The 22,658-nt window shown below is 36.0% G+C and overlaps 1 protein-coding gene across 4 annotated transcripts in view; it reads right to left on the reverse strand.

Moving 5' to 3' along the window:
• The window catches only part of LOC128860379 (major facilitator superfamily domain-containing protein 8), a 49,429-nt gene that overhangs the window by 15,165 nt on the left and 11,606 nt on the right, over positions 1–22,658 (reverse strand). Inside the window, exons 1-2 of one of the 4 annotated variants that reach the window (XM_054097871.1) lie at positions 21,593–21,916; positions 13,645–13,841 (exon numbers count right to left, since the gene is read on the reverse strand). The exons of 1 other annotated variant lie outside the window; for it this stretch is intronic. The gene's annotated coding sequence lies outside the window, so the exon portion shown is untranslated. Of the gene's footprint in view, positions 1–13,644; positions 13,842–21,592; positions 21,917–22,046; positions 22,245–22,658 lie in introns of those variants that run through there. 2 more of the 4 variants (XM_054097872.1, XM_054097868.1) reach the window with 2 other exon arrangements.

Below are 22,658 nucleotides of genomic sequence, written 5' to 3' on the forward strand. Positions count from 1 at the left end.
CTGGCAGTTTTGTTCTATAATATTCGTGAAGTGAACTTAAGTGTCAATGAAAGTGCAAATCTTACAATTCGTGAATGTATTATTTATTGGGAAAAGATCAATATCTAACTGTGTTAAGAAACTAGTTAACTTATACCAAGTTTGGAGAGAATTGCAAAAAAATGCGAAAAAAACTGAAGAAGTGTTTGAACAGCGTCGATAGGAGTTTGTTTCAAACTTAAACAATTTGTTTGGCATCGCACATGCCAATGCTCTTCAATCGATTAAAATAAATGAAGATAAGATCTTCTTGCAGCGCCAAAGAGAACCAGGTCGGCCCGGTCACTTAGCCGGAGTGGACAAAAAACTAACAAAAAAAGAGGAAAAGACGCGCCTTAGAATAATCGAGGAGGAAAAGCGACGTGCTAAAAATTTTGCATCCTTAGCACCATCAACATCATCTTGCGAACCACCACTAGAAAAGTCATCTTCTGATTCTGAAATAATTGAATTAGAAGAAAATAGGCCCAGCGCAAGAGAAGCCTCCTCTCAGCCCGATAAAATTTCTATGCGGAAAAATATCTAACTCCCAAGTTAGTTGCCGCATTAGACAGGTGTCAGTTAAGTGTGAGGGATTTTGTCTTTATAATTGAAGCTACTATTGAGGCTCTGGGGCACAATACGGATGAATTCCCTATAAGCAAGTCCTCCATCCATAGAGTTCGTACGGATATGCGAAAAAACGGGCTGAAGCTATAAAAATTGATTTTCAAAACAAGGTCCCGGACACGGTAACTGTCCACGGACGGGACGGAAAACTGTTGCCAGCTCTAGATTCACGTAAAAGTAAAGAAGAACGCCTACCGGTAGTTATTACGTACGATAATAAAGAGCAAATTATTGCTGTTCCTAAATTGGATAGCTCGACAGGAAGGGAACAGGCAGACGCAGTTTGGGATGCTATTACGAAGTGGAACCTTGAAGACAAAGCGCAGATTCTCTGTTGTGATACTACTGCTTCTAACACAGGCCGCATAAATGGAGCATGTATACTTCTCGAACAAAAACTGGGTAGAGAAGTGCTTATTTTTGCTTGCCGTCATCACGTTTACGAATTAGTACTTAAAGGCGTGTTTGAAGCGAAAATCAGTCAAGTAACTACAAGCCCAGACATCCCATTATTCAAGAAATTCCGAGAAAACTGGAAAAATATCGATCCCGAGAAAAACAAAGCTGTACAGAAAAGCTATCTTGTTTTAATGTTTCGGAAATGGACAAGCTGCTAGAATTCTACAAAACTGAATTAACCAAAGAAACCGTTAGAGATAACTATCGAGAATTAATTGAGCTTTCAATTACATTTCTTGGCGGAGATTCAGAGAAGAAATATAAGATTCGGCCGTATCAGGATTTGTGTTTTTTGAAGGCCATGAAAAATTACAAAACAATAGACAAAATCATTTCAAAAGCAGCAGAAGTTTTGCCAGCATTTGTGGTATTTGACAGATGAAGTATCTATTCTGGCTTTATTTGATGATGATGTCGATCTAGAAACTAAAGTAAAAATGATTGCTAACTTAACTAGAGAACACCCAACAGCCCACAATAAACGTTACATTGCATCCAAAGAAGAACTCTGTGGCCCACTTTTTGGTACGTTAATTAAGCTGTGATTATGTTCTATGACTAAGTTTACTAATAGGTATAATTGATAACTGATCTATCTGTTTTAATTTCAGAGAGAAACATTGATGACTTCGTCTCTGTCAAAAGCAAGTTCCTGTTTAATCGACTCCAGATTGCCGACAGTTTTCTGAACATGTGCCCCTCATCGTGGTCAAATGATGATACGTTTCGACAGACTAAAAAGAAGCTGCTAGGACTGAAAGCAGTTAATGATACGGCAGAAAGAGCGGTTAAGTTAATGCAAGACTTCCATGGTTTGATCACTGTTCAAGAGGAGCAAAACAATTTTTATTACGTTGCGTACAAGAACACAGACAGGTATATCCCAACTGTAAAAAGCAAACTTTGAAAAGAAAATTTGATGATTGATGTCCCTTTTATAATAAAAAGAAAATAAATACGAAATATGTGTTTTATTTTTATATATTTAATTAATATAAAAATTCAATTAAACTTTTCTCTATTGTGAGCCTATAGCTTTCATACTAACTTTTAAACTTAAAGTTTGACATCAAGTCGGCACGGGTTAATGGCATCCGATCTCAATAATATTTTATATTTAAGTTTTTAGAGTCAAATGGAAAAAAATAAAGGGTATGCGTATTGAAATTCCGAAAAAACAAATTCCCCCTTGTAGCCTGGGACACCCTAATACACATACATACATACACACTTCATATCAGAAAGTAAATGTAACTGGATCATTTAATGGAGTTACTATTAGTAGAACGAATGTGCGCATATCAAATGTACATACATATGTAAGTAAATATAGTAACGGGTAATTTTTTAGCTATTATCTTTTTAAACAGTTGGTTTAAACAGCTGACGCACGTTTCACTGTCAAACATCTGCAGTTTGCTCTATAATTTAACCATGAATCGTCTTACAAACGAACAACGCTTGCAAATCATTGAATTTTATTAGAAAAATGCGTGTTCTGTTAAGAAAATTTATCGCGCGCTTCTTCCATTTTATGGTCAGTTTAATCGACCCACTGAAGCGGCTATTCGAGCTATTGTGACTAAATTTAGAACCGAATATACATGATTGGACATCGAACCACCAACACCAACACGCTTACGTAGAGTGCGAACTGAAGAAAATATCGCAGCTGTATCGGCCAGTGTTAATGATGACCATCAATTATCGATTCGTCGCCGTTCGCAGCAATTGGGTCTCTGTTACTCAACAACGTGAAAAATTTTGCGAAAGAATTTTGGTGTGAAGCCTTTCAAAATACAGCTGGTGCAAAAATTGAAGCCGGACGACCTACCGCAACGCAGAATTTTTGGTGAATGGGCTCTTGGAAAGTTGGCCGAAGATCCACTTTTTTATCGAAAAATTGTGTTCAGCGACGAAGCTCATTTTTGGATCAATGGAGTTACGTAAATAAGCAGAATTGTCAATTTTGGAGTGACGATCAGCCAAAAGAATCGCAAGAGCTACCAATGTATCCAGAAAAGGTCACAGTTTGGTGCGGTTTATGGGCTGGAGGTACCATTGGACCGTACTTCTTCAAAGACGCTGCGAATCGTAACGTAACTGTGAATGATGAGCGCTGCCGTGAAATGATATCCAACTTTTTTTGCCCAAAATGCAAGAGCTTGACTTGCATGACATGTGGTTTCAGCAAGACGGTGCCACACGCCACACAGCACGCGTAACAATGGACTTGTTGAGAGGCGAGTTCGGTGAACATTTTATTTAACGTTCGGGACCTGTCAATTGGCCACCCAGATCGTGCGATATAACGCCTTTAGATTATTTTTTGTGGGGCTTTGTTAAAGCTCATTTCTACTCAGCCAAGCCTGCTTCAATTAACGCATTGGAAGACAACATTAAAGCATTTATATGTGAGATACCGGCCGAAACATTGGAAAGAGTATTCCGAAATTGGAATAAGCAGATGGACCATTTGAAGCGCAGTCGCGGTCAACATTTGCATTAAATAATCTTCAAACATTTAATTACAATATATGAACTGTACTATCGATTTAAATAAAAATTGCATGCATTTTTCTGAATTTTACGTGTGGTTTTTTGAAAAATTTTCCTATAAGCTTAAAAAATCACCCTTTAGAAAACGAATTATAATATTCGATCTGCACTTGTCGTACACCTAAATAACGATCTATGAAGGTGTGCTGTAATAATCATCTGCCAGTTGACTAATAGCCGTACTTGTTTAATAAAAATACACAGCTGCAGTGACTGTTATTTGCATGCATGCATATACATACATATATTTGTGTGTATGTGCATTAAGGAGGTCAGTTCTGTTTTTTTTATCGGTACTTAAAAAATTCCGGAATTTGTAATTAATTTCTTGCGAAGCACACGAAATGGATAAAAAAAGACCTTGGCTCTAACTTTTTAGGAAACATGGGTAAGTTTGGACATTTCAGTTTTTTTAACATAAAAAGCAATACACACATACTAATCAAACGATTTTTTTTTTTTCTAAACTTATACAGGGCCCGCCATCTATCGTTACGGATTTGAACTAGGTATTATTTGAAGAATGATAACACTTAGCTGTCATCTGATTTGACAGAAAATTAGTTTTATTCTTCCGCTGAACGAAAAGGGTTGTGTATACGCTCAAAGAACGCTGGGAAATATTGCGACATTACTTTGAAAATCATGGTAATGTTGCAAAATGTGTACGAAAATTACGTACGGCAATGGGAAGAAGAAAAGCACCGAATGAAGCGTATGTGCGTTACTTTGCGAAAAAAGTAAGAGAAACTGGGTTGCTTATTGACAAACCAACGCGTGACCGACCAAGACCAGTGCCGTCAAAGACCAGTGTTATGCCAACAAACCAGCAACAATTGATGCACTGAAGACCAACATAAGCGATGTCATAGCTGAAATACAGCCGCATACAATGGAAAATTTGTTGAAAAATTGGACCGATCGTATGGGATGGTGCATGTCTAGCCGAGGCAGCCATATGAATGAAGTTGTGTTCCATCATTAACCGGAAGGATTGTACTTCAAAATAAAAAAAACAGTTTGGAAAAATATTGAGTAGTTTCTTTTTTATAGCATTTTTAATTCCGTAAAGTTATATGGCGGACCCTTTAGTTATATATACAACAACAAACCCCATATATTGCAAAGTTGCAAACTTTGTACAAAATTTATAAAAACTCGGCAAAATTTCATCAAAATTTCAAACTTTTTACACAGAATCTTTAGTTAAAATCCAGGTTTTATAGTTCAAAGAACGCTTTAATTTTTCAATTTCTTGTACTGACGGTGCTGGTTCCATAAAAAAAAAATTCTAGCGTGCGTTAAATGTAGAAATTTCACAAGACCGCCAGCAAAAAAAATCTCAAAAATCAATTTAACTTACACTGACTTACTTGATTTTTTATTTTAAAATAAATTAATATGTATTAAAGCCTACCAGTTTCCGCTTATTCCACTTAAAGTGTACGAGATTAAAAAATATATGAACTTTTTTCAACCACAAAATTCATTTGTTTACTTTTTCAGTTGTGTGGCGGCCGCCGTAGCCTAATGGGAAGGTGCCCACCTACCACTCGGGAGTGCGGATCTCCGTGCATGAAACAGCAAAATTAAAAGGTTTTTTTTCTAATAGCGGTCGCGTACCGACAGGCAGTGGCAAACCTCCGGGTGTATTTCTGCCATGACTTTTTCATAAAAGTCCCCAAAAAAATCATTTGCCATTCGGAGTCGACTGAAAACTATAGGTCCCATCCATGCATATAAATCTAATTATTGTCTTTTATTTTATTACAAATGAAATAATTTTCTCTTTAAATACAAAAATATATTTAAACCCCATTTATTTATTATTAAGGTTTATGAGGTCTAAAAATTGCATTCCTTTGCGATTTTTTTTTTTAAAGGAAAAAATTAATTTAGCACTACAAAGTTTTTTCTATCTTTTAATGAACATTTAAAAAGTATAAAAAATTTTTGTACTGGTTAAAATAAGTTGAAAAAAATGTTTAACATAGAAATTAGTAGAGCGCTGCAACGCTGGAGTTTCCAACTGGCGTACTAGATACAGCTCGTAATTATTATCTAAAGCAAAAAATTCAAATGGATTTCTAATTATCATGATTTTTTATTCTAGATGAACTAAGAAAACTGAGAGAAATTCCAAAATTTCAACTTTTTGGAGGTTTTAAAGAAAAAAATGCCTTTCTATAAAAAACAATTTCACTTCAATCTTGACAAAATTTTTTTTATCTATTTTGTTAGTTCAAATAGAAGAGAATTTAATACTGAAGGGAACAAGCTATGATTCATTTCAAAAGGTTCATTAGTATTTTTTTCATTCATGTACGCCAATTCAAAGAAATCATAAAAATGAAAAGGCGAGAAAACGGTCACAGCGTAACTACCTAACGCTCGCCTACCTTTGGCTTTGTATCTACGGAAATATTGAGAATTAGGCTCTGTAACTTTGTGTGAATATTCTGAAATATATTAGGAATCGCTTAAAACGAAGAAACAAAATTGATTTTTTTGACCTTATAAACCAGGCCTTATTTATACGGAGCTTACCAAATACAATAATACGAGTATGCATACAATTTTTTCAAATTAATTTGTTGCCAATGAATTAATAAATGCTGGGACTAATCCTAAGAACCCGGAATTAGAGTGAGGAGATCCCGGATATAAAAATCTAAAAAAATTACATTCCTAATGTACATACTCTCATGCTCTTCAAGACTGATTACTAATATTTATTAATTTTTTTTATTTTATTTATAGGGGTTTTTAATAGGAGCGCTTCAACTTTTTTCCGATAGGGAGGGTGAACGACGCAATATTTTTTATTTTTCGCTTGTCATTTGTAAACTTCATTAGTATACATTTCATCATGGAACGCTACACACTTGAGCAACGATTGCAAATCGTGCAAATTTTTTATGAAAATAATCGTTCTGTTTCTGCTACTTTAAGAGCATTACGGCCATTTTACGGTCCATTTAACAAGCCGTCCCGTTTTGGGGTTATGTGAAGTCATTGGTCTACAGTAACAAGCCGACGACGATTTGTGAGCTCAGAGCCAATACTGAATGCGAAATTGCTGGAATTTCGGCCGATTTATGCAAAAGAGTGGTCGAAAATTGGGTTCAACGGTTGGACTTCGTAAAACGTGCACGCGGTGGTCATGCAAAAGAAATCGAATTTCATACTTAAATGTATATGTTCAAACTCGATAATAAAAAAAAAATAGTTAAAAAAGTCAAACCGTTTGTGTTTTATTCAAAAAAGTTCAAAAGTTGAAGCGCTCTTACTGAAAAACCCTATATTTTTCCATCACTTGAGCAATAAATTCCTACTGAGCAATAAATTCCAACAGCATGAAAAATTTCTTAAAAATAATTAAAGTGTGTAGTTCCAGTAATAGACAAAAGTCCACCCCCGGGTATAGGCGTTTCAAAGTCCAAAAGTTGTATTGAGAAATGTGTTGATACAGTTTTATTTGAAATAAACTGAAAAAATCCATTATTTAACGTAAAATAACGAAATTATGGGGGAAAATGCAAGAGCAACGTTGACAAAAGTCTACATACACACCGAAGTTCCTAGCTAGTTACTGATCTATTGAGATGTAATGTAAAGTCCTATTTTTTCTTCTTTTTTTTATTATGCGTGCTGCTGTACTAATTTCAATTCAGTTGTAATTTGGACACTTAAGCATCAAATGTGGATCCGCGAAAAGAAAAAAACATATGGTGAAATATCAAAAAAATTAAACTCAAAAATATTGGTTCTACTGAAAATAAGCCGCGCAGTGACCGCCCCGGGTAACTATCACGCTGAGACATCAGTTTGAATCTCAAGGAAATGGACAAAAATCTATTGGGTTGTTCGGAAAGTAATTTCGTTTTTTCACGACAGAGGATTTAATTGTATTTTTTTCACAGCTAACTTCACACTTAAGTCGCATTGTCATTGTCATATGTTTTGACAGCTGATATAGCAAGGCTTGTGTGTGAATAAGTTCAATTGATTTTACGCAGTAGTTTTTGGTCGGTGCACTTTTAAATATGGAGAGCAATAGGCAGCATTTTCATCATATTTTACTTTTTTACTATAGAAAAGGTAAAAATGCTGCTCAAGCCAGAAAAAAATTAACCGATGTGTATGAAGAAGATGTGTTAACAATACGCCAGTGCCAGAACTGGTTTGCAAAACTTCGATCCGCCAATTTTGATGTTGAAGATGCACCACGTTCTGGAAGGCCGGTTGAAGCACGATAAAGACATTAGTTGATGCAAACCGGCGAATAACAATACGTGAGATCGATGAGAGATTGAATTTATCGAATTCAACTGTTTATGCCCACCTGAAAGGCCTGGGTTTAACCTTCGGAGTTCGATTATACGAAGATCATCTTTCATTTTCACCGCAAAAAAAACGAAATTACTCTCCGAACAACCCAATAAAAGTTAATATAAAAAAAAAAAAAAAAAAAAAAAAAAAAAAAAAAAAAAGTTTATTTCACAAAATAAACCGAACGTGTATCAAACACATCAGAAAAATGTATCCATCCAGGAAGTACTCAAAAATTGATGAACATTAACAGTTTTGAAAGCCTCTAATTTCTGAAAAAACCCGTAAATTTCACTTGGAGTTCGCAATCACATAAAAAAAGGGGATCGATTTTTACGAAAAATATTTGTTTACAGATGAGTCAAAGTTGAATATATTCTTCAGCGAAGAAACGGCAAACGCTCGGGGGGGGGGAAAAATACTGCACTTTATCCAAAGAATTTAGTATCAACTATCAAGCATGGTGGCGCCAACGTAATGGTTTGAAGAGCTGTTGCGGCATCTGGAGTAGGAAGAATAGCATTTATTGAGGGTAACATGGACCAGTAAAAGATTGTATTTATATATTTTACTGGAACATAATGTGAAGTCTTCGGTGGATAATTTGGAGCTTGGTGCTAGTCGGATCTTTCAACAAGATAACAATCCAAAACACACGGCACATATTGTTAATGACTGGCTGATTCATTATGAACCAAGGCAATTAAACACACCACCGTAAAAACCAGATTTAGGTATTATTGAACATAATAGGAAAGCTTGAAACTCAGAATTAGAAAAAAATAAGTTTCTCTATGCTCTATACTCCATGTAGATACTCTATGCACTCTATGCACTCTATGCTACCCATAGAGTTCTCATCAACACCACGTAGGTTACGTAGCATAGTCAACTGCTCTACCCAAAAAGTGGGCAACAAAAGAGTAAGCAATGTAGGCGCAATAGAAACTTAACTTTTCTCGAGTTATACAGGGTGGGCCAAATAAGACCTACTAATGTTAAGCACAAATAACTTTTTTATTTTTTGATACAATATATTTATTTTTCTCTTCTTGAATTGTTGGAAATTTATTATGGAACCCTAGAGTACAACATAACGCGTTAAAATTATCGAGTTTTTCTATTCTTACACAATTAGCCACACAAATTAGTTTTTTAAATAATGTTTTGATGTCGGATGAAGCACATTTCCATTTAAATGGTTATGTCAACAAACAAAACTGTAGATTGTGGGGCTCTGAAAATCCATGGGCAACACACCAACATCATCTGCACCCATCTAAATGTACTGTTTGGTGCGGTGCTATGGCCACTAGAGTTATCGGTCCATATTTCTTCGAAAATGATGATGTAACGCCGGAATCGATTTCAAGAGCTTCTTACACAACATTGATTGAAAACTTTTTGCGGCCAATGGCGGAGCAGTATCCTTATTTGTGGTTTCAACAAGATGGAGCAACTGCGCATACTGCTAGGCAGTAGTCTTTAGTCATTAGTAGGTCTTATTTGGCCCACCATGTAGCTTTTAACATCAGATGGCCGTATAGAATTTCAGTATTAACATATAAAAATGGACGCGATTTTTTTTTATCCGATCTCAATAATATTTATATCGAATCTAAATGAAGTATGGAGCAATACGTGTACTAAGTTGGGACAAGTTTTATTGCCCCAGCCAGATTCTCTACCTGGCTCTAGGGTTTCACATGCCCCCTCTTCGCCAAACTTGGCACCCTCGGACTACAATTTGTTCGCTAATTTTAAGAAGAGGCTGGCGGGAAAAAGAGTTTATTCAAACGAAGAGGTGATTGCAGAATTGAATGGCTATTTTTCAGACTTGAACAAATCCTATTATTCGGAAGGGATCAGCAAACTAAAACAGCGTTGGACGAAGTGTATAGGACTAAAAGGAGACTTTGTCGAAAATTAAAAAGGGTTTACCACAAACAATTAAGCAATTTTCAAATGACCCTCATATTCCACTTATAAGTCATTTTGCTGCCCAGGCAAGAGTCTTCGTAAACAGATGGTATTTTTGTTAAATTTTTGCATGCTTAGTCCTAGGCTAAGCTTCTATCACGACACGAAACTCAATTTTCTTCATAGTTGAAGCTTTATTCTCGATTATCTTGTTTAAAATTTTATTTCATCTAAAATTGTGTTTTTACTTAATTTTACCATCTCAGGCTTCTGATCACTTTTTATGATTAAAAATGCCAACAAACTGAAGAGTATTCGGTACGCTGAGCCCAAGGAAATGTATCAATCAGTAAATCAATCAATCAATCAACCAATTAAAGTTGAAGTGGTCCTGATTATCGATACTTATGATTGATATTTTTCAAAATTGGTTTAACGAGCATTAATCATTTCAATACTGAGCAAACTTTTAGGCATCAAAATGCGGAACAGTTCGAATAAATGATGACAATTGGAGTTTTGGCGCTTTGGCAAAAATAACATGAAAGGGCGATTTGATTAATATTAACTATGGAAATGACATTGAAATGGAAAAGCAAAACCAAAACAAAATTATTTATAACTAATTATTAAATTGATTTATCGCACACTACTCCTCAGTTGGTTTACGAACGGAAATTTAATACCAAGTAATCCTTATACCTCATAGCCAAATAAAAATCATAGAAAATAACCTACTTTTATCCATAACTAAATAAAAAATCATTGAAAAAAAACTTAATATTATATAATTTCTTTCAGAAGTTTAATATTACGAGGGTATAGATATATATGTAAGTATGTATGTAGCACAAGTACCAAGCGATACTACTAAATTTTCTAACTCCTAATAATGGATAATCTACAATAATCTAATCTGCTTAGAACTTTACTGATTTTTATTCGCTTGAATAAATTTCGAACTTTTCGCCATTGACGAAATATGAAACATTGTGCTACATAAAGTAACAGTTTAATTTATTGCAACGTGCCAATTGTATTTCATTAAAACAGACATTGTACCTTCATACATACATAACTATGTGCGGTATGTAAACGATGTTGTGCTTCAAGCCTACATACAAATGAATGCATTGATACCGATCTGCAGTGATGAGCAAATATATGGCATAGCTTCGCAGGATGATAAAATTTGATCGACCTTTAGAACCAAGAACCAGAAAATACTTTTCGAAAGATTTTCGACGTGTTGCATAAGGAGCATCATGAAACGAGCAAACTATATGCAAGGTCCGGCACTCGATGTGTAACCAACTCCAGATCGCTCGCACTCGTGCCTGTTAGTTGGTTAAATGACAGTCCAGAGTATTGTTTATAAGCGCGCGGAAGTACTTTGCCGAGAGTAAACGCGAAAAAAGAAAATCAGTAATGGATTTCAAACGTAATAGTGTGATTGCATTATAAATATTTGGCGGGAAAATCACAACCAGCGATTATTCGTGAGCTCGCGTACCTTAAAGTAAATAAAGTTTTTGTTTATCGCATCATTACTCGTTACAATGATACTGGTAGCATCGCGAAACGTCATGGAGGTGGTCATCAAAAGACTGCAACATCACGTGAAATGGTTCAAAAAGTGAAGAATCGACTGAGCAAAATCCCCGACGAAGTGCCAATCAAATGGCGAAAGAACTGAAAATACCTGACCGTAACATCTGCCACTTACTAAAAAATGATCTCAAAGTCAAGCCTTACAATATCCAAAAGGCTCATGATCACACACCAAAGCAGCAACAAGTCAGACTTGAGAGAGCGAAGGAGTTGCTTCAGTTGGTCAATTTCCGCACATTATGTTTTCTCATGAGAAAAATTTGCAAATTGAGCACTTCGTAACTCCCAAAATAACAGGGTTTATTTGATCGACCGTTCATACGGAAATTAGAGTCATCAATTGGCCACCAAGAGCCAGTACCCGCCACAGGTAATGGTTTGCTGTAACCGCGAATGAGCGCTTTCCAATCGTTTTCATTGAGCTTGGTAAATGAATTATCGGAAAAGTATTCTGGAGGTTGCTTTGAAGTCGTGCGCAGACAAAAATTTCTGTGGTAGACCATAGACGTTTCAATAGGACTCGGCACCGTCTCACAAAGCTCGAGTGAACCAAAAATGGCTTAAAAACAACGTTCCGAACTTCAAACCGTCCACACAATGGCTCTCAAATTTACCAGACGCGAATCCGATGGATTATTCTCTTCGAGCCATTTGGAAGAGCAAGGTCCGAACTAAAAGATTCACCAGTCTCCAGACGCTGAAAAATACCTTGTCCGCAAGTGGGCCAAAATACCTGCTAGTCACATTCGGGCAGCTTGCGACTCGTTTCTGAACCGTCTCAAGGCCATAGTCAAGGCAAAAGGTGGTCATATCGAGCAGAAATAAATTGATTCTCAATTTTGTATTTTAATTGAATAAAAGTAAGTTTCTTAACTAAATTTATGGCCTTTTTAATTGGTTACACTTCGAGTGCCGAACCATGTAACTATAAATTGCGAATTTACTTTTTAAAGAATTTTTTTAATTTTAAGTTTGCGTCACTACGTTCTTCTCTATATCTGATGCTACTCAGTTTTTCGCACATCGACAAATTCTGCAGGCACTGTAAAATAAATACAAAATGTCTCAGAGTCAAATAAAAATCTTTTTATGTATAAAAATGGATTTTAAGGGCAATAGTTGTACTTTGACAAATAGTTATGACCAAACAAAGTAAAGATCAAGACCCCAAATATATCCAAAACTGCAATTTTTCTACTTTTACACGAGAATACGGGGCGATTGAAAAAGTAAGGCAACTTTTCAAATTTTGAGAGCAGCGCACATTCGATCATCGATCTTTTTTTCTCTCCCGAAATCCGAGATCATAAAATCAGCTTAAATTATAAAGATACTTTTTCTCGTACAATCCAGTGTTTTCTATCCTATCGATAGTAATTATTACGAATGTAAGGAGACACGTCAATCTTAAAACTAAATAAAATAGACGCTGACAAAGAAGAGGGGTTTGTAGACAGAATTCTAAAATTTGTTATACTAATTCTAAATTTTTTTTACATATTATTAATTATAAATTCACATTACAGACAAAAGCGTGTATCCATAGACGCTTTAGCCTGTTATTGCTTATTATAAAATGTAACTCCGAATTTCGCATGCGTTTGCTGTCATAAATTTTGCACTCGAAGGTTTGCCATTGCCAGCCGAGGAGCGACCGCTATTAGAAACAACTTTTTCTTAATTTTGGTCTTTCACCGAGACTCGAACCGACGTTCTCTCTCTGAATTCCGAATGGTAGTCACGCACCAACTCATTCGGCCACGGCGGCCAACTGTCTATTACTAGCACCAAATTACGCAATTAAATTAAATATTGCCTCTCCTTGCCTGTTCTTCAAATCATTAATAATAATTAAACAAACCAAAAACAATAAAATATTCTACCAAACCAATTTCTATGAAGAAAAACCTTTCAGTCTTGTCACCTGATTATCATTTTGTAGGTAATCTGTTATAAGTGAACGGATCGATTAATTTTTCTGAATTTATTGCTAATCACGGCATTGACTTATATTAGTGTTCTAGGTCATTTTCTGCTATTGAAAAAAGTTGATAAAAAATCTGAATTTTTTAGCCAAAAGTAACAATGTAATTTTGTCTCAACCAGCTTACTCACCGCAGGGGCCTGGTCTGTGGCGACTTTTCCTTGTTCCCGAAACAGAAAATACACATGAAAAGGCGGACGTTTGCTACAATTATGGAGATAAAGTTCGCATAGTTAGAAGAACTTAGGCCATACAAAAGCGCTTTTTGATCAAAGGTTATTCGGTGATGGGAAAAAGCGGTGGCACAAGTTGTGGCTCAGTTTTATACCTGAAAAGGATTACTCTTGAGGAGAATAAAATAGAGAATAAATAAATATTTTTCGAAAAAAAATGAAAAGTCACCTTACTTTTTGAACACATCTCATTCTATACTATTCTTAGTGCAAAATACACGGAAAACATTTTAAAGATTGAGGTTTAGTGCTTTGGTAAATAAATTTGCTGAGAAAACTAGAAAAAATGGTATTTATTTACTCAAGCCCTATTATTTTTATTATTTTCAACTTCGAATTCGAATTTTTTCTTTAAACCCCAATCAGCAGATTGTTGTTCGATGCTTTTGCTGTGCTGTTTGGAAATTCTTACAAGTACCGTAATACTTGGGGGCAACTGGAGGGGGATCACGCTGTTATGCGTAACGCTCAAAGTCCTCTACAAAGTCATTCTTAACCGAATCAGCGAAAAAATTGATGGTTGAGTCAGCTAGATTTAAGCGAAAATCGTGGGTGGACCAAGTTGCCAAATGCAGAAAACTCTCTGCCTGGCCTCTGTTGACTTTGAAAAGGCTTTTGACCGGTCGCATCAAAATAGAATATGAAGCGCGCTCCGTCATAAAAGAGCTTCAGATAAATTGGTAAGCCAAATACAGTTTCAATATACTGGTTTTCAATTTAGAGTGTTGCATTCGACCTAATTGAACCAGTGAAGAAGTGAGGCAAGGATGCATTTTGTCGCCACTCTTGTTTCTAAACGTATCGATAGTATGCTAAACAATGCCCTTGACGCTCAGCCTGGCAGAGGAATCGTCTGGAAGCAATCAGTGTGCAACATCTAGATGACCTCGATTATGCTGATGACATTGTTTTACTGTCACAAACGCGGGGGCACATGCAATGCAAACTAGACGATGTGGCAACGCGATCTGCGTGGGGTTGCGTATTAACATTGAAAAGACGAAGTCTATGGCCATTAATGGCACTTGACCTGGTGTCCGGACAGCTCATCGAAAGTGTAAACAAATTTGCCTACTTAGCCACATCGCCCCTAACGACGGCGATAATACTGGTATTAAGTACAGAATAACAAAAGCCGGATCATTCTTTGCTATGCTTAAAAGCAAGCAGCTAATTGGCAGAATAAAGCTAAGAATTTTCAATTCGAATATGCAGTATGTACTGCTGTATGGCTGCGAAACGTGGCGCGTAGCGGTTTAAACAACAAAAAAGCTTCAAACTTCTATAAGCCGCTGTTTAAGAGCTATAACGCGAATATGGTGGCCACATAACTGGATTTCTAATTACGAGTTCCTTACTCAAAGCACGAACAAAGGCCGGTTGAAATTGAAATACGCGAACGAAAGAGGAAATGAACAGACCGTACCATCCGTAACATCCGGACATCAGCAGGATGGCCTTAGACTAGCAAGGCTTTCGTCGAACAGGACGGTCGAAAGGATTATGGGGACGAAGCCTGTATGACGAATTCACGATATCTGTCGACAACTCGCTCACTTAGCCGCAGATAAAGTCAAAAGCGGCAAATCGGCCTCAATGGAATTTATTTCTCACGGAAATTTGTACCCCCAGTCGGCGCGATATCTAATAATAATAACAGCAAATCTTGCAAGACAGAGTTTCCCCTACACCAATTTGCAGTTTTCCCACAAAATGCAGTAAATTTGCAATCGAAATTTAGATGTTCTTTTAATTATTTTTTTTTTTTTTTTTGAGATGCAAAAATTACTAGAATTTTGTAAAAAAAAATCAATCCTCTTGAATTTTTTTTTTTAATAAATCAGTTTTGGCACTCTTACTACTCAGGCATTAAAAAATATAAAAAAAGTTTTGCAGTTTCGAAAAAAAAACGTTTACTAATAAGCTGAAATGTGTATATTTATTTCAATTCACTAATTCTCCTTTACATGCGCATCGTATTTTTTTACAAGACTTTTATTAAGCCATACTATAGTTGCACCGATCAACAAGAATTTTGTTTAAAATTCAAATTTATGTTTTCAAAAATATTGCCTCTGGGTCATCGTAATAAAAACAGTCGGTTGAATCTTACTCAGAATTGAAAAAATGTCCAACATAAAAACTGCATCGGTCAAATCGAAACAGAATTCAAAAGAAATTTGAATTACTTTTTTCGAAATTCTGCTATGCAATTTTTGTGCTCACCACTGTGCACATCCATACAAAAATACAATCCTTGCTTTATTTGCATCGCGCTTAACCTGCGTGACTCAGCAAATATCCAGACGGCTGGCAGGCAGCAAAGAAATGAATTAAGTGCATGTAAATGTTGCATGCGTACATGTGATGGAAATGAACTGCATTTATGTAATACACATACGAGAGCACGTATATAAGAGCGAACGGGTATATGTACATTAGGATGACCAGCATAAAAAACTTTTTTCTTGATATTACTAGCTATTTTTTAATAGTGACCCTGAAAACCCACACAGTTTCTAAAAAAAATTGTTAGAAAATAAAAATAATAGTCTCGTTTTTTATTTCTAATATAATTTTTTTTTTTGAAATTTATGAAGGGAAATTATAAGAGGAGATAAATAATATCGAAGTGTAAGCCTTTTATAACAAATTTAGTGAAAAGTGCATTTTCTCCCATGCGAATTCAATGATAATTTGCAAAGTGTGGCGGGATAGGTAGGTTAGGTTCAACTTGATTGATCCTGTAGATCGCACATAGACCAGAAATTGATCCACAGTGATACCAAGTGTTTGTATGGAGAGTTCGGAACTTTATATTTTTTTTTACACAGTTTTGACAATTGAAGTAGGCTGCTAAGTTTTTGATCTGCCACACATTCTAAGGTTGAAAATGATGCAGAACCTAAGCAGTTGATTCGTGTTTTGCTAAGTGCAGGGCAGTGCCAGAGTAAGTTTTCCAGAGTTCCTCTTGCGCTCATTTCGATACATATTCTGCATGTATCGTTCTGCATTAGCTTTAGTTTGGTCGCATACGATGGAGTGAGACAAATTCCCGTCAGAATCACCACTACAAGTTTACACTCCTTTCCTGGGAAGAAATAAAATATGTTATAGTTCGTAGACCTGGCATTATGCCTGAAATTTTTGCCATCCTGCATGAGCTGGTTCTTTCCCATCTTGAGTTCGCAACTTGAATCATTGCTGCTACATTCAGTGGTCATTTGCAGAGAGATGGTTGTATACCGGCCGTGCTAAATGCAGGAAGATTTGCGCCTGCTTTGGCTAGTATATTCACTTGCCCGTTTCCTTCAATTTCCTTGTAACCTGGAACCCAGTAGATGGTGGCTTGTTTCCCAGTCTGAGTTTGTCATTGCAGGTGCTCACTTTGACAGCTGCTTGACTGTCAATGTAAAAGTTTATTTGGGAGTTCGGAGGAGTATTCGGGACAAGTAAATATTAAATACAAAATAAATGAAAATGACTAACTTTTTTGGTACAAATTTTGTGGGAACCACCAAGAAAGAAAAAAAATGTTGGGTCATACATTAGGATGTCTCATAAAAAAGTTAGGGTTTCTCCATCGGAATTATAAAAAGTATTATATTTTAAAACAGCCGTTAAAATATTTCAGAAACATATTAAGATTTAGTTGAGCTGAATCGATTGAAAGTACCTCCATAGAACGAGTTTTTTATAAGCAAAATTAGTTTTTAAAAGTATATTTTTTTAAGTAACCTCAGATAATACAAGAAAAGTTTAAAGTTTTAAGCTAAAATAAAAAAAGGCTTAAGCTAAAATATTTTAAAATATTTATATTAAATAACTAAAACCAAGTACAATAATAACATTTTTGAAGCTATTTTTGATTTTTTTTTGGAAGATAGGTTTAAGGAAAACTTGAATAACTCAGCCAAATTGTGACCGACTCATACTTCTAAGATATCATTGGAAAGGTATTTCCCCACCCTTTTTTAACTTAAGTACCAATTTTTCCCCCTTTTTTCGCATATATCACTACTTTGATTCTGTTAATTACATTTTTTTTTAATCTAGGCAAACCTTTCAAGTTTTAATTCTTCTATTATCTGAGGTTGTTTCTTAGAAAACATATTTTTAAAAACGTTTTATAACTTTTTTTATTTATAAACAGATTTTATTATTTAAAAATAAGTTCAGCTCACGTAAATCTGAATATTTTTCCAAAAATTTTTTGTGGAAATCTTAAAATATAATAAATTTTATAAATCCTATCGGAAACCAGTACCCATTTATTTTGTGTGGGGAGTGATGCACCCTAATCTACATATGTATATGCTGTATAGTGTGGGTGCATGTGCGTATATGAATTAAATAAACACTGTAATTGCCTTGCATGCGCACTCACGCATTTTTTGCATGCACATTTAAATGATGCGCCGCGATTACGCTTAATAAACCCTGAAATGTTGACAAAGATTTCGAAAAAAGACAAGAGAAATGCTAACAATGATAAGCGGTTTCCTCTTTGTTCATCAACTCTTCAACTCGGGTGTTTTTTCTTTGGTTGGCATATATTTAACTACATTTCTACTTAGGGATATGAGGCCGGATCGGTTTGTATGAAATTTTTATGATGCGACATAGCATATGGGCTCAAAAGTTCCGGGCCTAACATAAAAAGCACGTCTTTTATTTTGTTCAAAATTAATTTTATTCATCAACGTAACTTCCACCAAGAACAACGCAATCATTTTTAGGTCTGCGAACGGGCAGTTGTCGCTGGGATCCAAATCTGGCGAATAGGGTGGACGTGGGAGTAATTCGAAATTCAATTTATGTAATAGGACTATGAATAAGTTCGTGCGGTTTTACAACAGATGGCGTAACTTGATTATTATTCCATCGATCCACATTTCCAAACATTCATTGGAGAGCTACTGTCGTAAGGCACAAACGTCATATAAGTTTTTTATTTGAAGCGTAAACAACAATATTTTTACCACACTTGAAAATGTCGAATTTCGTGCCAAATAATGTGTTTTTGCGGGGAATTCTTCTTCATTATTTTAATATGAAGAAAAAAGCAGCCGAAAGTCATCGTATCTTGGTGGAAGTTTATGGTGAGCATGCTCTATCTGAGCGAACGTGCCAGAAGTGGTTTGCACGCTTTAAAAGTGGTGATTTTGGCTTGGAAGACGAAGAACGCGAGGGTGCGCCGCCAAAGTTCATGGATACCGAATTGGAGGAATTGCTCGATCAAGATCCGGCTCAAACGCAAGAAGAGGTTGCAAAAACTTTGGGAGTTGATCAATCAACCATTTCCAAACGTTTAAAAGCCATGGGAATGATCCGAAAGGTAGGCCATTGGGTGCCGTATGAATTGAAGCCAAGAGACGTTGAACGCCGTTTTATGGCATGCGAACAACTGCTTCAACGGCACAAAAGGAAGGGTTTTTTGCATCGAATTGTGACTGGCGATGAAAAGTGGGTCCATTACGACAATCCAAAACGTCGGGCAACGTATGGATACCCTGGCCATGCTTCAACATCGACGTCGGCGCAGAATATTCATGGCCTGAAGGTTATGCTGTGTATCTGGTGGGACCAGCTGGGTGTTGTGTATTATGAGCTACTGAAACCGAATGAAACGATTACGGGGGATGTCTACCGACGACAATTGATGCGTTTGAGCCGAGCACTGCGAGAAAAACGGCCGCAATACGCCGATAGACACGACAAAGTTATTTTGCAACATGACAATGCTCGGCCACATGTTGCACAAGTGGTCAAAACATACTTAGAAACGCTCAAATTGGATGTCCTACCCCACCCGCCGTATAGTCCAGACCTTGCGCCATCCGATTACTATCTCTTCCCGTAATTACGATGAAGTCAAAAAATGGATCGATTCGTGGATTGCGGCAAAACCGACCGAATTTTTCACAAAGGGAATCCGTGAATTGCCAGAAAGATGGGAAAAAGTAGTAGTAAGCGATGGACAATATTTTGAATATTAAATTTGTAACCATTTTACGTCAATAAAGTTTCAAATTTCGAAAAAAAACCGCACGAACTTATTCATAGTCCTATTAGTTTTGGCATTGTTTTCAGTGAATTGTGACACGATGCGTTATCTTAATGAAACAAAACAGTGCGCAAACGCGGCACCTACTTTGAACAAAGCTTTCTCATAGTCAAATGATCATGCAATATAAAGCCAAAACATTCTTTTGATATCTCTACAATGTCAGCGAACTCAAACAACTTCACTTTTCGTTCATTCAAAACGATTTTGTGGTTTTTTTGTTTTATATGTTTTTTGGTGTTACCGCCTCATTTGTACGCCCACTGCGTTGTGCATCATCGGTGTCTCTAAGGCCACGCTTGAGGTCAGCAAACCATCGTTTTATTGTTGTTTCTAATGCAGCGGAACCGCCATAACACTTTTTACGCCATTGCCTCGCTTGAATGGTATTTTTCCCCATCAAAAAGTAGTGTATACCTATGAAATGAGACTTTTTTTTCAATTTCAAACTTCTTCAAAATAATAGCCATCGCTAGCGACACATTTTTCCCATCTCTCGGGCCATTTGTGGATGCCAAAAAAATTGGTCGTCTTTGGCCGCAAACCAATCATCGAGCCATTTTCTGGCTTTTTCGTGAGAATTGAAGCGCTGCTCGGAAAGAGCGTGGCCCATCGATGCAAAGAAATGATAATCGGAAGGCGCTAAGTCTGGTGAGTAAGCCGCATGCACCAGCGGTTCCCAATCGTACGTCTCCACCAATTCCCGGGTCGCTCTTGTTCGATGTGACGGTGCATTGTCATCAAGAAAAAGTACTTTGTGACGCCGATCGGCATATTCTGGGCGTTTTCGGTGTATAGCGCTGTTCAAATCGGTCAATCGTCGTTGGTAGCGAGCACCGTCAACTGTTTCACCTGGTTTGAATAGCTCGTACCAAATCATACCACGCTGATCCCAGAAAACACACAGCATTGCCCTACGGCCGAAGCGATTTCGTTTGGCCGTTGTTTTTGGCTTGTGGCCGGGCGGACCATACGATCGTTCACGCTTGGGATTGGAGAAATACACCCATTTTTCATCACCCGTAACGATTCGATGCACAAAAGACTTCCTTTTGAACCGGGAGAGCAGCATTTCACAAGTGGTTTTTCGATGTCCGCAAATCGTAGTTAGAAGGCACGAAATTCGACATTTTTAAGAGTGACAAAAACGCATTGTTTTATGAAACGTAACAAACAATGAACTGAATATTGTTTACAGATGACAGACGAAAAAAACAAGACATTTGGGAAAGTTTAAAAATACTCCTAAAATTAAAACATGAAAATCTTTTTGATTCATAGGTTGGAAAATAACAAAAGTAGCGTCACTCTCAGCACAATAACTCGCGAAGTAATGAATAGAATATCATGAAATTGTAACAGCTGTCTTTGTAAGGTTAGTACTAACTGAAAAAAGAGATGAATGCAATAAAACTAGTGCCATTTATGTATTAGGCCCGGGACTTTTCAGCACATGTGTTATTTACTACCCGCAGAAGCCTACTGTAGCTGTTTAATAGTAAAAAGTAAATATGCCATTGGCTGCAATTGTAAGACTTGCATTATTTTTAAATAGTTTCTAATCAGTTTCAACTATTAACTAAAGGCTACATTACATTATGTATATAAATATGTATATACATATTACAGAATGCATCGTAACATACATAGCTCACAGCGCCGCTGTTGGCATGTAAAGACTTCGATGAATCGACTCATTTTGAATTACTACTCCATTCCATTAGCACCGAATGGTACAGATAAGGCTGTTAAAATTTTTAATACAAATTATTCACTCACATGTGCACGTGGTACTTTTTAAAACCAAATAATTATCTCAGCACTGAAAATGTGATTTTTTAAACCACTTGAGCACACTCGTTTATGATTTACAATCTTTAATCATTAGATTATAAATAAAATGAAAAACGTTGTTGGATAATATTTCACTTATTAGCGCATGAAAATGACGCAGCACAATTATAGAAAAAATCTAACGGCAGTGCACTCAAATGTGTCGCAATTAATACTGTATTTATTATTATTACTTCATACACATTGTTGTTTTTATCTAAGTTGATTGCATTAACATTGCTGTTATATTTGAAACATGAAACTGAGAGCAGCAGAGATAGTGAGAATGTAAAGCTCTAGTAATTATCAGCTGCTGTTACAAAAAAACAAAAAAAAAAACAATGCGATTAGAGAATTAGTAGATATCAGCAGAAAATAAAATAAAATAAAATACTCGTACTTAGCTGCCAAGAAACAGCGGTGCATATGGACTGACTGACTTAATTTTTTTATTTCCCTTTTCATCAGTTTTTTTGTTCGCTTTTTGTTATGTTATTTCTCTATTTCATGGGTTTATGGTGCGGGAGCGGTAAACTTATCTGCACTGATTAAATATTTAACACGCGGTTTAAATTTGTTAACATTAATTAGCGGTGGGCTGTAAAAAAAATGGGAAAAAATTATAAAAAAGAAACTAAATTAAAAAAAAAAAATTGTATTTAAAAAAAATTGTTTTTGTTAATAAGTTAACCCGTTTTTTATTTTATTGTTAACTTAAAAAAAGGTAAATTATGTTTAATGTTTCTGCACTCCCAGATGAAGGATTACTTTTAAAATTTAATAATTTTTTTAGGGATCTAGTTACGGGCTATGGGAAGGGCCTAGTTAAAAAATTTTTCCATATGTTTAAAAAGAAATTATTTTTATTTTTAAACAAAGTTGGGAAATATTAAAAATATTGAATTTTATTCGAAAATCGAATAATCGGTTGAGACTTGACTTCAATAGATTATTTTTTGTGGATTACAGTGAAGAATAAATGTTAAACCAACCATCCAGAGCCGATTAAAGA

This window comes from Anastrepha ludens, chromosome 4, assembly GCF_028408465.1.
Source record: "Anastrepha ludens isolate Willacy chromosome 4, idAnaLude1.1, whole genome shotgun sequence".
Lineage (NCBI taxonomy): Eukaryota > Metazoa > Arthropoda > Insecta > Diptera > Tephritidae > Anastrepha > Anastrepha ludens.